Source organism: Gopherus flavomarginatus, chromosome 15 (assembly GCF_025201925.1).
Source record: "Gopherus flavomarginatus isolate rGopFla2 chromosome 15, rGopFla2.mat.asm, whole genome shotgun sequence".
In the NCBI taxonomy this organism is placed as follows: Eukaryota; Metazoa; Chordata; order Testudines; family Testudinidae; genus Gopherus; species Gopherus flavomarginatus.
The window spans coordinates 29367886-29383990 of NC_066631.1; the positions used below are offsets into that span (position 1 = coordinate 29367886).

The 16105-nt window shown below is 49.1% G+C and overlaps 1 long non-coding RNA gene across 2 annotated transcripts in view; it reads right to left on the reverse strand.

Annotated features, from left to right (window-relative positions):
• Positions 1–16105, reverse strand: part of LOC127034883 (uncharacterized) — a 40708-nt gene that overhangs the window by 21515 nt on the left and 3088 nt on the right. Inside the window, exons 2-3 of one of the 2 annotated variants that reach the window (XR_007769514.1) lie at positions 4757–11263; positions 4220–4292 (exon numbers count right to left, since the gene is read on the reverse strand). This is a non-coding gene — a long non-coding RNA (uncharacterized LOC127034883). The remainder of the gene's footprint in view (positions 1–4219; positions 4293–4756; positions 11264–16105) is intronic. The other variant, XR_007769515.1, reaches the window with a different exon arrangement.

A 16105-nucleotide genomic window follows, 5' to 3' on the forward strand; every position in this document is an offset into this window, starting at 1 on the left:
CAGGAGCAGCATTTATGTGGTGTAGCGAGAGGGATTCCAGGAAGCACGGTCAGAATCCAGGCAGAAAATAGCCTCTGGGGGACAATGGAAGAGAACTCTGCACAGCTTCAGCAGAGGGCAGGAGCCTGAAGCAAAAGGAAGGAAAAGATTTCGGGCCAAATCCAACTTCCTTCGAAGTCAAGGGGAGTCTTCCCATTGCACCTCGAGGCCCTGTGTTAGCCATCGGAGGAGAAAGCCACCCCTCTCCCAAGCACAAGGCTATTTTGAGGGTCTGAGTGGTGCATAAACCTTCACATGGGGGGAATTTCACCCAGAAAATCTAGCCGCCCCGAGGAGGTGGCAGAGGTTCCAGAATGCATTTGCCTGAGCAGTCACAAGAACCAGCATGGGAACGGCGCTCCCGCGACGCACCAGCGGATCAGACTGTTATATCAAATGGCCTGTTCAGGCTGTGCTCTGTACACGCCTGTGATTACTCACAGCACTTAGACACATACACTCTCGTTCCATCGCCAGGGTTTGGGCTTGCACTGGAAATGGATCCAAATACGCCTTCCCTTGGGGGAGCTGGAGGTAGTTCCCCTTAACAGGACACCCAAATCTTGCATTTGGCCACTCAGTTTTGCGCTGAGGTGCATGCCTGCCTATTTCACACTGCCAGGCACCAAGACTAGAAAACAGGTGCAAGATCCACCTTTGAAAAGCCATATTCCCTCCAGACACCCCATTGGAAAGCAATAAGGAAGCTCAGCGCTTGTTTGATACTGTAACACAGGGGCGTAGCCCAGAAGGACACACTTTCCAAAGCAATAAGAAAAGGCAGCACTTGAATTTGAACTGCCGGGACACAAATGAGCACAGATTCCACAGAGTCGGCTGGGAGGTCTATGCCGGCAGCTCTGATTTACTGTTTGACAGGCAGTGGAAGTGCTCTGTGCTAACAGATCATTGCACCCTTCACTGACCCAGTTATCCATCAGACAGCAGCTCGCTTTCAGAGCAGCAGGCCCCCGTCACTCGCGAAATATAGATCTGCTCAGCAGAATCACAGGAAATCATTGGTGGTTTGCTGCTTGGGCCTCAGAAAGTTAAAAACCAAACTGAGGTCGCTTGGTTTGCTTTAGATCATGGATTTTTCCTCCTTGCTGAAGAAGGGAGGAAAATGTTGAGTTCCTCAACCCACCCACCTCCTCGGGCTGTAGAGGAAGAAGAAACAATCTGTTTCCATGTCTGTGCTGGTGCGACAGGGCGTAAGCTCAGGTTTTCATAGAATCATAGACTATTAGGGTTGGAAGGGACCTCAGGAGGTCATCTAGTCCAACCCCCTGCTCCAAGCAGGACCAATCCCCAGATTTTTACCCCAGTTCCCTTAATGGCCCCCTCAGGGATTGAACTCACAACCCTGGGTTTAGTAGGCCAATGCTCAAACCCCTGAGCTATCCCTCCCCCCCTCCTTCTTTGATGGAAGAATTATAATTGCAAGCAGCCTGGCTGCAGTATGGGCTCAGTGTAAGGAAAAGATTGGCTTGGACTTTAAAGGGGGACACCGGCCTCAGGTAGGGCCAAAATTTAGGTTTTTTTTTTAATTCAAAAGGAGGTGGATTTACAGATTCTAATGAGTAAAATTCATCCCTGCGGGACTTCAATGATACCTAGGACTGTCGGGGTGCTGGAAGTGGGGGTCCGGGGGTTCCCCCCACACTTTTAGAAGAGGGAGAGCTATGTCCGTCCACTTTTTATCCGCCCTAAGGATGAACGTGGGATGGGTCTTAGGGGGAAGAGCGGTGTGGGAATGGGGCCTCGGGGGAAGGGGCAGTGCAGGGCCAGCGGATCAGGGAGAAGGGGCAGTGAGGAGTTGGGGCTCGGCAGCAAAGGGCAATGCTGAGTGTGGGGCCACGGTTCAGGCTCCAGGGATCCCCCCACTGCTAGGAAGCTTCCGCCACCCCGAGATCTACTGTCCCCCTGCATAGAGTGCGAATTTCACCCTGGATTAATGGAAATGGTTTTGAATGTATCAAATCCAATTAAACCATGGTGTGTTTGTTTAATTCAGTCATTCCCTCACAGCCTTGGGAACCCAAACACACCAGCCATTATGCATGGGAACCAGGAAGTGAAGCTGACTGCAAAGTATCACTCTCCAAGGGGCAGAAAATGACGGGAAGTAAATGAGCACACAGCAGAAATGGTGCAAAGATAAGTGAGCACCTCTCCGATCATTTCTCATGCCAAGGAATTGTTAGAAGCAGCAGTGAGGAAAAGACATTGCAGTCAACTGGCAAGAGCGTATGTAACTGCTTCCCTCTCTGCTAGGTGGACTGAGAGCACCCCAGGTGTGTGTCATAGGTGCTGCACTGCTAGGCATTTAGGAAGATTCTCCTTCAGTTCCAGTGACAGGGCCTATGAGTTTTGGAGCAGGAGGACCTGACTCCTATCTCTAGTGTCACCGTGGCATGAAGCACAGTGAGAGGAAGGAGGTTTCCAGGAGGTCACAGATTTGTTGCAATGTGAGATTTGCCTTGGCACTCTCTTTTTCAGCAAGAGAGGGGCAGATTGGAGACGGGGTAGAAGAGGGGGATGAGCAGAAGCAAAGGGAAAGGAAGAGAAAGTCTCCATCTGTGTTTGGATGTTTCCCTTCTCAGCAGAGGAGTGGGAGGGCAGGGAGAGAAATGCGGGACACGTTACAACTATTTAGACACCGAGATTTACGGTGCTGTGCAAATGCCTTTGCTTTTTACTCCCATATTGCACCTCAATTCAATTAAATTTAATTGAATTGATTTCTTGGAAGAAGATGCAGCCAAGCAGAGAGTTTATTTACAGCAGAGTATTTCAAACAGCTGCACTAATAAAAGCCGGTGAAGAGAACACAGACGTGATCTAGACGGCACTTGGTGCAGGGAAAGAACGGCCCAGTTCGGGTTGGAACTGACACCACTTGCTCACCTTCCATGCCCAGGATTTACCCCTCTGAAGTACCCCCAAGTCATATCCATCAGCCATTGCTAACGTAACGCCAGCCCACGCTCCCTGGCATTATTGTGCACTGATGATTTGCTGCAAGCCCAGGTGCTTCTGTCTGGTACACAACTGAGCCCTGCCCAGCTTCAAGTGTCTGGCACGACCAGCTTTGGTCCTTGTCCAGCGCTGGGGCCTGGGGAGCTAAGTGCATCTCATGCTGGTGACAGGAGTCAGAATTTGATCATTAGAGAGCAGAATTCACAGCCTGGGCACAGCTGGTGAAAGTCCCCTGCTCTGTTCCCCACTGTGCATCATCCCTGACCTGCAGGGGCCACCTTTGAGGGAGTTCAGTCTCAGAGCCCTTGGCCTCTCTGCTGGGACGGACCACCAGGGCCAAGCCATGGTGTTTGTGCAACGCAGGCCCCTGGGCTGAGATCAGCAAATCATTTCACCCAGGCCAGCACACAGCAACTAGAGGGCACAAGCCCTGTGGTCCTTCCAGGACCCGTCCTGCAGCGTGTTGAGAGTAACCCCTGGGAATGCAGAGCTCCTTCCTCTGCCTTTGATTTCAGTTGCAGCTGAGGATCTCAGCACCAAGCTCAGATCCTGACCCTACTCCCAGTGCAGACATAGCAAAATTGAGCCCCATGGGGAGCACCGTGCAAAAGGCCAGATCCCCTGTGGGTATGAACCACCACAGCTCCTGAAAGTTTATAATCCACTGCAAAGCTTTCTTCTGCTTGTCAGATGGGGAGCCAGTGGATTCCTAGTCTAGTCTCTAAATGGCCTTCCTGCTAAATGGATAGAAGACAGTGGGCTTAAAGCAGAAAATCACCCTGTATTCCAGATGGTCTGAAAACCCTGTTGTTTGGCAGCTAATCATGGATTTTGCTTTCCCAGCACTGAGTTTCAAACGCAGAGAGGTCAGGCTCGGTTTAGAGAAAGCAGCTGTGTGTTCTCGGCTTTTATCTCTGCTGGACTGACAGCGGAGATGTGCACGGCTCCGGATTCCAAAGCAGCAGAGAGATGCAAGAATGTTGTGCAGTTTGTGTCAAGAATAACCGTCTTTGTGCTGAAACGTGTCTCATTTCCACCCTCTTGCCCCTCATATCAGCGCTCCCCAGTTCTAGTTTCTTGCTCCAATCAGACACAGACAAACAATCTTTACGTTTTTAGGCTCCCTTCCATTCTGCAAAAGCAGAGCGGTAGAGTCATGCAGTGGTTGGAGCAGGGAGATCAAGACAGCTGGATTCTATACCTGGCTCTGCCACTGGCTTTGCTGGGATACCTTGGGCAAGTCACAGCACCACTCTATGCCTCAGTTTCCCCATCTATAAAATAGGCAAAATCTGTATTTACCTCACTGGGAGGTGGCTTTGTGGGGCTTTGTTAATCAAGGTCTGTACAGCCCTTTAAGATCCTTGGTGAAAGATGCCAGAAAAGGGCAACTTTTTAGTATTTAGTATTTATTACAATCATGCCATTAAATAGTCACATTGCTGGAAAGAATCTGCTGGGTCACATCTAACCCCTCCCACTCCAGCAGTACTGAAGTGTCCTCGGTTTTCAGATCTGCCCTGGGACGCAGCTTCAAAATATTGGTGGATTTTGTGTGTAATCAGGGCACTGGTCATTTATGGTTGATTCCACCCTTTCATCTTCATGGACCTGTAAGTGTGGAAGAGGGACTCCAGACCTGCACTTCTCTACAGGTCCATACAAGGCCATGCCCATGTTTCTGATGGAGGAACTTCAACGTGTTCAGGAGTTTGCCTGGGTAAGTTTAGATACTCACAGGAGCTCTTTGGTCTGAAGACAGAGTTGGATGCCCCAGAAGCATGGGTTTCCTGGTGAGATTTGGGAGTTTCTTGGTTCCATTGTGACAGAAATATCACAAGAATCTCCTTTCTTGTGCTCTTTTGGGATCTGCACTCCTTGATGGAGTGAGGAAGTGGAAAAGTCTGTGAAAATGGGAGAAGCAACAAAAAGTCACTGAGCTTTTTAGACAGATTCAAGGTTTGGGTGAAGGTTCTGACTGGCTGCCCCATTCCTTATACTTCAGCTCCCACCATCTTCTCCCTGGGACGAGACTTGTTTGGTCTTCTGAAGACCAAAGGTAAAAGCTGCAATGTGTGACCTCCAGTGGTGCATAATACATGGCAAGTGTGAGGAAACTGGCACATTCAAACCTCTCTTGGGTGAAGAACTGGATTTGCACACATCAGACCTACCATTTGTACTCACAGGGAGGAAGCACGGGAAAGCTGCCTAGAAGAGATTGCACACTCAAAACCATGCCCATGCCAGGGAGGCACCAAGGTTTGCTTAAGGTGTGAGACGTTCTGCACCGGACTGACAGAGCATCCTGCAGCTTGCAAGCTTTACTGACTCTGAAAGCCGTCTGGGCAGAGGCAGTAGTGTTATTGTATGGCAGTACAGCACCTATCAGAGCAGAGCCTGGAGCCCATATTGGGGCCGCTACACATTACAACAGACAAAATAATAATAATTCCATAAAATATCCTGTAGTTTGATTAAGACAGTGGAAAAAAGGCTGGAAGCTGCGGGAACCTTACCACTCTAGGGTTCCTCATACCTCACCATTAGGCATGTCTTCCACCCTGCCGCTGTCCATTCTGTCCTCATTCTGCGGATAAAATAGCTGGTTGCTGTCCCCGGCGCTGTTCACAAGCAGCAAACAGGAGGAGGAAGTAAATCAAAATAACATCACCCAGTTCTGGAGCCAGCGTTCTCCTTTGAGGGCAAAGGCAGGCTTAGAAATACCTGGCGCACTCTTGAGGGAAGCTGATCAAAGAGGAGTTCTCTAAAAGGAGCCGGTTTGCTGCTGGAGTCGTATAATCCCAGCATGCAATGCCAAACGTGCCATCCTGACAAGACCTAATGAGGGTTTCATGGCAGAACACTACTCCGACAGGCCCAGTACAAAGAGAGACAAGCGCTGAGAACCAGCCGACAACGTCCTGTAGGCAAAGCTCTTCCTACAAACGCCACAGACTCCCAAGTGCTGGTGTTAACCCACTTTGGAGACACGGCAAAGATCTCCTGCACTGATTGCTCACGGCAGAGAAAAACGGGGAAAATCAACTTTTAGAAATGAGAGGCTAAGGCGAGAAGCAGATGTGCCGGCAACGCTGAGCCAAACGAGGCTTTTAGAAACCAAACTTGAGCTTTGTGCAGATTAGCCATTAAAATGAACTCACTTAATTTCATGCCCCATGCAAATCTTTGCCAGCTGTCAGCTCTGCAATGGCTGGAGACTAGCTGCAATAACTGCACAAGCACAGAAATGCAGCAAGTCCATTTATTAGGAGTTTATTGTTCTGGGACTGTAGCAAGCAGGCCTAGCCTTTACCACAGACATCCAGTGCCAGCAAAAACCTTTTCAATGCAACATCTGCAAACAAAGGAAATACAGGACTAGGCCATCATTTATTCCTGACATTCAAGGAATTCCCAGTTTAGCCAGTTCCTGGGTTTCTGTATGGCCCCACCTTCCTTAATCTCCCAACTGGCCGAGCGGGTCTCAAGGAAGTCCCATTTCCCCAGAACAGAGTGTGAGCCAGGTGGTCACGATGGACCCTCTTGGACCACTAGCTGATTTTCCCAACACTACACCAAACCACGGCCTCCGTCCATAACCTGTCCACTTCCTTTCCCATCTTTGCCCCAACCTCAGCAATGCACAACATGGAGTGACACACTCAATGGCTTCATTCCTGAGTGAAACACAGAGAGAAGGAACACTAGACCTGACCGGGACCAAGAATCCTTCCGCTTTTCATAGCTATCGGTAACTAGGCTGCGGCTGGTGTCATGTTACAGCTATATGAGGCCCCAATCCCTGATGTAAGCAGCGCAGCTGTACTGAAGTATGCAGCGAGGTGGAAATTATGCAGCGATGCTGGCTGCTTGTGAACTTGTTGGACAAGCCTCCATTTCACCAGAATGACTCTATAAATGTAGTGCAGAGTAAAAATCTGTAACTCATTTGCAACCAGGGGACTAGCACTTAGCATCTTCCAGCATTTCCACAGCAGGCCATCCTCTGAGGAAAACAAAATCTCTGTTTGAGGAAAGCATTCCCTCAGTCTTCAACATGGCTAGGATGCTTGTCCACACAGCAAAATGGCATGTGGGCCTAACTGGTTTCAGGAACCAAGCCAGGTGCAGGGCTAAGCAGTCAGCATCGCGTAGAACATGGTGAAGGCTCACGTGGTTGAGCGGATCGTTAGCCAGGAACGGTACAGATGCAAACTGTGTTTTTAGCCTATCAGCGAGAGCATGGTAAAAAGCTGCAGCATGGGACGGAGCAGACAGCAGCAGAACTCCACCTGCCACAGGCTGCCGGCCACTTCACAACTGAAGAGCCTCACAGAGAGAGACACAAACAGCATGGGGAGAAGATGCACGGAACAAGTTTGCTAGGAAGGAACAGGTGACAATAACAACGCACCATCAGAGTTGCTTCCAGACATCAAAGCAGGCGTTCGCAATCCCTTTGGCTTACAGACTTGACGCGTGTGTCTGAACACAGGTGTGTCCCTCTGCTCTGCTGCGTAACTGCCTATATCTCTGCGGTGTTTGCTTCAAATCCCGGGGTAAAACATCTCGCTGTGGACAGAACGTGAAGGCTTGGATTTACTTTATCTCAAAGCTGCAGGAACTTGTCTGCATCCCAAGCAAGGGGGAAAACTCATAGGGAAGTATGGCAGGCCAAGCTGGATGAGTAAGTATCACCAACAGGTTATTAAGCGAAAGCAGAAAGCTGAAAGCCTACAAGAACGGAAAAAGGGCTGGATCAGCAAGGAAAGCTGCCTCTTGGAGGTCAGAAAGTGTAGGGATAAAGTGAGAACTGCCAAAAGCCAAGCAGAGTTGGACCTTGCAATGGAAAGTAAATCCAACAGTAAACGGTTCTTTAGCCATATAAATAAAAAGAAAACAAGGAAAGAAGTGGGATCCCTAAACACTGAGGAGAGGATGGAGACTAAAGATAACCTAGGCATGGCCCAACACCTAAATGGATACTTTGCCTTGCGTTTTAGTAAGGGTAATGAGCAGCTTGGGGACAGTGGGCCAGTGGCTAATGGAAATAGAAATTACCACATCCGAGGTGGAAGCCAAATTCAAACTTATTTATGTCCAGATGTGGCTGCTGAGGAAACAGTGGGAGAGCCTCCTGGGGTACCTGCTCTCCTTGGCACAAGGTCAGATCTCCATTTAATTGGGACCAGCTGCTGAGGTGCTTTGCGGCTTATGGGGTCAAGATAAAAGCCGGGTGAATATTCTAGCTTCCCAAACCTGAGCAGGACCTCTTTTACCTTTTGACACTGAAATGGACAGAAGAGTAAAACTGGACTGAATGGACTGGGAGTAAAATGACGGGTGTTACCTTACACATGCAACTCTAATCATGCTTTGCCATTCGAGTGAGACTTTCATCAGAGAAGGGCCCCAACTCACTTTACTAACTCCAACCCAGAACCTGCATTCCCGGGACTGCGACCGACTTCCTCAAGGTTTGGGGTCATGGCAGCAGGGCAGCCAATCCCATGGAGTTCGCAGACACAGGGCTGGATTCTCACCGAGTGCAAATCAGCATCGCTCCATTGACTGCACAGCCTCCCCAGGCTGCTGGACTACAGTACATCCGGGTGTAATGGGGTCCTCTGGCCACAAGAGAGTTTTTTCCCAAACACTAGGGCCCATCTTCATCAATGCTTTCTCCGCCCACGGCAGCGGGAGTGGCACTTTATTAGGTTTTAAGCTCCAAAGTGTCAGTTTCACTTCCCTGGGATTGTGATGTTTATATGGCTTTTAAACACTGTGTTTATGAAAGCTTCCCACTATCAAGCAGCGCTCGTGGGATGGGGGGGGCGGATTAACAAGAGCATTGGCAAGCAGCCCGAGGTGATCAAAAGATTGAGGAGTCCGGATTCCAAAATGTTAGAACTTAAAAAAAAAACAAAAAAAAAACCCTACTGAATAAGTCCCAGTGCATCCTACTCAAATCAACAATAATTGAGGCTGTGGTAGCTGCTGATTAAAGGGACGGGGGCTGCAGAGAGACTGATAGCATTTGGGATGGGGTACGGCTCTCTGATGGCATGTGCCTGAGAGTGCGGTGGAGATATACACCCAGCAGGGCTGGGAAAGGCCTTGTTTGCACTGTGTGTCCCCCTCCCAGATTCCAAGGTTTAGAAAGAGGGGAACAAAGTGGCGAGTGCTCAGATACAATCCTGATCTGCCCTGAGCATGCTGGCATGACATGGAAAACATGGGTGTTGCCATACCAACGGACCTGCACTCCAGCTCGCCCAGTATCTTGTCTCGGGCAGGAACCACCAGCAGATGATTCACTGGAAGGTAGGAGCCACCTGGCATTGGGCAGATCCACCTTAGGTTTCCTGCTAATTCCTAATAGCCAGAGATTGCCTTAATAGCCAGAGATTGTCCCGGGCATGTCCCAGACTTGCAACCCCTGTAGATCAGGCCGGGAACACAACAGACTAGTTGGTTACACTGGCGCCCTCAGTCTAAGGGCTTGAGGCCTTGTCTGCATTGGGGGTCCAAGCACCAGTGTAACTGAGCTGATGCAAACCACTCATTGCGCCAGTGTAAACTGTGACCTGCACCCTGGGGTGGAGGGATATCAGTGTCAAATGGGAGCAATCCATGGGAATTCAGGCCCCGGGGGATCAGCCGGTTGCAATTTGGTATGGCGCTCCCCAATTCAGCCTTTCACCTCACAGCCTGGAATGCCCTGAAGATTCCTCCCTGGCTGCTACCATTACGCTTCTAGCACCTGGAACGCCAGCACACTAAGAGATGGCTCTGCCCTGGATAGTTTAGCCAGGACAGGGCTGGACAAAGGAAGGGGAGAATGGGTGCAACGCACAAGCAGAGCAATCGGGGGAGAGCTGGCAAATATCATGTTCGTTCCACCATCTTTCCTTTCTCGTGTCATTGTTTCTTTGCACTCTCCCATCTGCCTGTATCCAGCTGGCATCTCTTGTATTAGACGCAGGTTGCAAAGCCCTTGGGTCAGGAGCTGCTTTTGCGTTCTGTATTTGTACTGCACCTAGCACAATGGGGTCCTAGATGCTACTGTCATACAAATAATCATGGTGCGGTTCTCTAGCATGGGCCTGTGTGTTCCACCACATGCACACATTAAACATGTCAAGGAGTGAGAAGAGAAACCAGGGTGTTAATAGGCATGACCGAGGAAGGCACATGAGACACTGAGTTGAGTGAGGACAGGAGATAGGAAAGTGAGTGGAGCGTAGAGAGCAAGGATTGTTCCCATTTATTATCTGGTTGGGGCCTACAGGGTGCTAGGAGCTGTAGCGAATTCCCACTAGGGCCAGGCCAGACGAGCTGTGAGTGCTGTGTTTATCCCTATGCAGGGCGGACAGGAGCCATGAAGCCAGCAGTTTCCCATTTCACCATGAAGCCTTGGAGGTCTTTGATCACAGAACTCCCGGCAACCTGGGACGTGGCCCAGCCAGAACGGTGACAGCAGCCGTTGCCGGAGGCTCTTTAGTAGCAGTCTGGAAGGCTGCTCTGGGGCTCAGAGTGAAATGATACAGGGCGTCTGGCCTCACTGCAGCAAGCTGCGTTCAGTGGCCACTTTTCAGCCATCTCAGCAGAGAGGCCAAGGACAGAATGGGCACGCAGGCTGACCAGCCCTTCGGGGGGAGCCCTCCAGAGCTAGGCTGGGGAAAGCCGGCTGGGAGAGGGGAGCTTGCAGTGCTACTGAGTGTGCTCACTGGAGAGAGGCCCTTAGGTCCCCCGCTGTCAATCATCGGTCCTACGCTGCCTTCTAAGAGTACAGGGGTGCGTGGAGCAACACCCAAAGCCTTTGATCTCCACCATATTTTTTCTTTAGAGAGAGTCCCAATGTGCTGAGCCTATGAACTCGCCCACTTGGGCTGACATTGGTCTGTGTGTTTGCTTATTTCCCCCTGTTAGAATAACAGGGAGAGAACAAGGGTGGGGGAATCTGCTTTCCTTCCTTGCTCATTTCCATTTCTCCCGGTTGCTATGGGGACCAAGGCTCATACCTTCAACAGACAACATTTGTTTTTCTTTTTTTGGTGCGCCAAAAGCCTTTCTGATCCAGCCAGCACCTGTAGACCCCACCTCATTATGCAGCTGCCTCCGCAATGCCAGGCTTAACAGTTTCAATCATTTCAGCACCATCCCTCTCTGTCGCTGGACCCCCCTGCGTGCCGGATCAGCAGTGATCTGGACCCTGGCGCTCCAGGCTCTGAGCTGAAATCTACAATAACAAGAAAGTCAGAATTTCCAAGTGTGAAGGGAAAAACCTTTTGAAATTGACTCAATTCCCAGATGGGAAGGAGAGGGACGGTCCCTGCTGAATCAGAGAAACAGTTCCCTTTGAAACAAGGAGGGCTCCATTCGCCAGATGCCAAAACCCTCACACAAATTAATAAAATGCAATCCACAGCCTCTGATATTAATTAGAGCTGGGAATAATCCAGCCTGAGGAGGGATCAGGGTAGGAGGCAGATTGAATCTGGATTAGAGCCGACTCCTTCAGCTCAGATGTAGAAGCTCTCTGCTCCTGTTCTTGTCACCTGGAGATTGGCCAGGGCGGGACGAATCTCATGGGCCCAGTTCTGATCTCATACTGGGCTAAAATTGGGAGCATCTCCTTGGAACTCCGGGAAGCTGTACTGGCACACATGGCGTGAAAGCAAGAGCTGCTCCATGCTGTACAAATGCAGATTTGTCCCCCTCCCTCTGGCTGCAACTGTGTCTGTGTAAAGGGATTAACTTCAACCCTGCAGTAAGTCGAGCACACTGTATTGTATGAGTGGGGAAAACTGCCTGTCCAAATCTGTGAAGCCACCACCGGGTTCTCCTGGGACTCTCCACTGCTGTGAGGCCTGCACAGCACTGACAGCTGTCAATGCCTCAGCTAACGGTCAGCTGAGACTAACGCTTCGTATGCAAACAGCGCTGGTTTTACTCCCCTCTCGTCTTCTCTGCCCAACTCCTTCTTTCTTCACCCTCTTGTCATGAGCCTAGACGGCGCGTGCACTAGGGCAGGGACTCTGATCGCTTTGCACAGCACCACGCACAACGAATCTCCACCCCTCAGTCAGAGCCTTTAGTTGCTACTGTAATACCCATTGTGTAAACACCCTGAGCACACAGCAAACCATCTGCAGGTACCCAGAAGAGACTGTTCTCTGCCAAGACAGGATGGCAAATCCATGCAGCAACCAATGCCAGAGTCTGAAGCTCCTTTGGGTGACAGTCTGCTAGTCTCTTTCACCAGCACCACCCAAACCTCTTTCTGCCACATTACTTCTGTCACAGGCGGCTCTGACCCCTGGGCTTCAGTGGGTCTGATGCCGAATCACTGTCAATGAGCATCAGCTCTCTGCATTAACAGCCAAACCCTCCTCGCTCGGTCAGACTACCACAGTCAGCAATGGGGGGAAAGTGAGTAAGAACCTGAGTCTCTGTCTCCACGAACCTGCTCATCCCACAAGGTGCTGATCACCTCTTGGAGTTGATTAAGTTACTAGGAGCTGTGGCTGTTCAGCCCTTCGCAGGATCAGAGCCCTTAGAGAGGAGAGTGGTGAAGGCAATTTCCCTACCTTTATTGGCATGCAAATCATCAGCACTAAAGATAGCTCGCAGGATTAATATATTTCCAAATTGCCTGGCATAGAGTCACATTAGTCAAGTATATGTGGCAGTCAGTCCAAAATGTCTAGTTCTTATACGGTCAGCAATTCTGTGCTAGTTTCAAGGGCAGCCCAGAGCCAAATGCTCAGGGACAGTCACTTGGTTGTTCATTCTGTTAAGGCTTGTTTGATACAGTGTCCCCAGCAACCTAGTTTTCTGAGCAGCACGAAAGTGACGACAAACGCAGTAGCGAAATGCTGGGCCAAAGCATTTGTCAAACCCAGACATTTTGGGGGAGCTGCGTACAATGTCCGAGAAACACCCACTTTCTGACCCTGGGAAGCTTGCAGAATTGGGGAGCTTCCTGGGCAAAGTGAGTTTTGACATTTTAACATTTTTCACTTCAAAACAAATTCCTGAGTGCAAACAAGATCTCTCGTTCAAACACAAGGTCCGGCTGTCAGGCAAAACGCTGACATCTCAGTGGTGCTTCTCCCCACAACTTGCAGCTTGAAAGCTGAAACGTTCTGTCTGCCAAGGTTTTGAATCAGATTAGACTTTTCATGCTCCTTTGGGTACATCTACACTGCAGTGTAAACCCAAGTCGGTGGGACCCAGTGATTCCAAGCCTGAACTTGAGTGTCCACACTGCCTTGTAAGCCTGAGTTTACAGTTGCAGGATCCAGGTCTCATGACCATACTAACGCCTCCACACTGCACTAGGCAGACCCTGCGACGCAGGTCTGCAACCTGAGCTGTGCCGTGCCAACACTGCAGAATGCCATGGCATGGGTCTGAGTCACAGCAGGACTTGGGCTCTGACTCACCCCCCCATCAGGATCCTAAAACCCAGGTTCCAAATGCTTGTTGACCTGAGTCCGACTGATTTGTGGGTGAATGGAAGAGGAGCTTGAGTTCAAACCTGAGTCAGAACCTGGGGTTAGTGTGCAGTATAGACATACGCTTTGTGGCTTATTGCCTTTTGAACACTTGCCAACCCAGCAGCAGCCTGCAGCCAACCGGCCAACCGGGCTGACAGCAAGTGCAAGAAATAAAGGGAGCCTCTTCCACCCCACCTGGACTTCCTGTTCCATTCTCTCAAGCTCTGCTGAACGGGCTCTGTCCTTAGACAGATGTTCCAGTGTGGCTTTGTCACTGGGGATCTGCTACATGAAACAAGCCCAGCTTCCTGATGTTAGAATTGGAAGTCGCTGAATGTGCCGTACATGTGTGCTGTGATTACACAGCATGCAGCTCCAGCACGGCTTTTGAAGTTCCCTCTTTGTTCATTTATTCCCAGTGCTGCAAACCAATCTGCTACAAAACCTTGCTTTGGGCATTTATTAAGAGAGCCAACGAAGACCTCTGTTACTGTCTCATCCTCATCAGAGCTTTGCTCCTTAGCCACAGATGCATGGAGGGGTTTTGCTTTTGTATTTCTTTGGCATTTGTACTGAGAGCAACACACTTTGTCAAAATCGTTGCTTTCATTGCATGCAAGGCACAACACCCTTGGTACTGGGTGTCTTTGCATTGTGCTGTAATTGTCTTCATGTACAGCCAACAAATCTGGCCTCTGCCTCTGTCCTGTCTTGCACACTGAGGCGCTTGCTAATGCTTTTATCTGGGAAGTGCCGTTTTCACTAGCCAGCCAAATATTCACTATTCTTTGTGATGTCAAAGCCATTTCTCACAATAACCTTCCTCTGACCTGGCCATCAGCTACATACTGCAGATAATTTGGTCTCTCCTTATACCATCTTCTAACTGTTCAAAATCACATGACTTAGCTTTGGTATGCAGATCTCTAACTGCAGTCAATGGTCTCTCTGGCAGCTGGATTCTTGCCAAGAAAATGTGCTTTTTCCAAGTGTTATTCTGACATGGATCACAGTATTCTGGACAGTTTTGAATGACTTTGCCTGCTAGTTTGCAATTCCCTTCACCCTAGCACTGGGCTGCATTGTAGCTCTCCAAAGCCTCCGGGCCTGGATTTCACCCTCTGCAGCACTGAGATAGTCAAGGGGCATAATAGCCTCCATTTTTGCAAAGATTTAATTTCCTTCAACAGCACGTTATAAAAGTGTGATGCCCAGGGTAGCCTGTAAGAGATGGTTGCTTTAGTTCCTGATACAAGTTAGGGTTATGAATTATTAACACCATCACAAAATTGATTCTAGTGGCAAAACCGCACAAGCTTTTACCTAACAGATACACTTACAATATAACAATAATGACAGCTTATCAGGAAGAGGTTTCAAATACGCTCATTGCAAACAGCATCAAGGCAACTTTCAAACAGTGCTAACAGTCCCCAAGGCTATTCTGGTGACCTTCTCAGCCTTAAACTCTGTTTTTCATGCTCGCTGCATCTAAATGCAGAAATGCAGACCAAGTCCAAAGAGAACAAAATTGCAATATTTCTTACAGGAAGAAGAAAAGCAGAATGAATTACTGCCATCTAGTGGCTGCAAAGGACATTTTCTCCTTTGGGTAAACAGTTGAACATGGTACTGAGACAGGGTAGAAGGAACAAAATGCTCCACCATGTAAAACTCGATTGCTGGCTTTGATAATAATGATCAAGGTTTTACAATTCTGTTAATGGAATATGGTCTTAATGCTTCTAGTCTATGCATCTGTAATTATATGACTGTCACATGACATGAGCAACAGAGCATGATTTCTAGTGCAGAGTCATGATGGAAGTCAACGGTGAAATTCAAACATTCTGAATATTCACACCCGCTTTTGGCTACTCCCTGTCTATAGAACCTGAGTAAAGGGCCCTGCAAGGAGAGTAACCTCTGGGCTACATAAATGTACAAACATACAGCCCTAGGCAATGAAGTGTAATGTTATTTTAAAGGAACTGGAGAGTGCATGCGTATATCATGGCCCTCTGAATCAGAACAGTTCAGAAGTATCTCCGGCCCTGTATTGCTAATGGTGAGCCTCCTTTAGCTCACATCATAGTGGCCTGTGCTTCTAAAATTCTTTCCCTGCTACCCCTTGTGAAGCTGTGAATAATGACGGTGTGCAACCTACCAACAACAGCAGTCCTTCAGCTGCCATGGATTTGTCATTGTACTTGGCATTTACACAGCACTTTATAAACATTGACTAATCAACCCTCACCACACTCCTGAGGGATGGGTCAGTATTTTCATCCCTGTATTATACATATGGCAACGGAGTCACAAAAGAGCACTTTTCAAAGAATAGATCCCAAGCATTCCTGGCTACTGGTGGTGTGCTCACACCATTAGATCAAATCTAACCGGATCACCAATGACCGATTATAAATGTGCTTCTTAGAATGTAGCTTGGGACTGTCTGAATTTAAAAAAGAATACAGCATGTACTGAGGTGCAGTTGTTTTCTACTCCTCAATAATTAATTCCCCAATTAGGTTTGAGTGCAATGGCGTTAAGGACAGTGCATTTGGTGTTTGTATTAC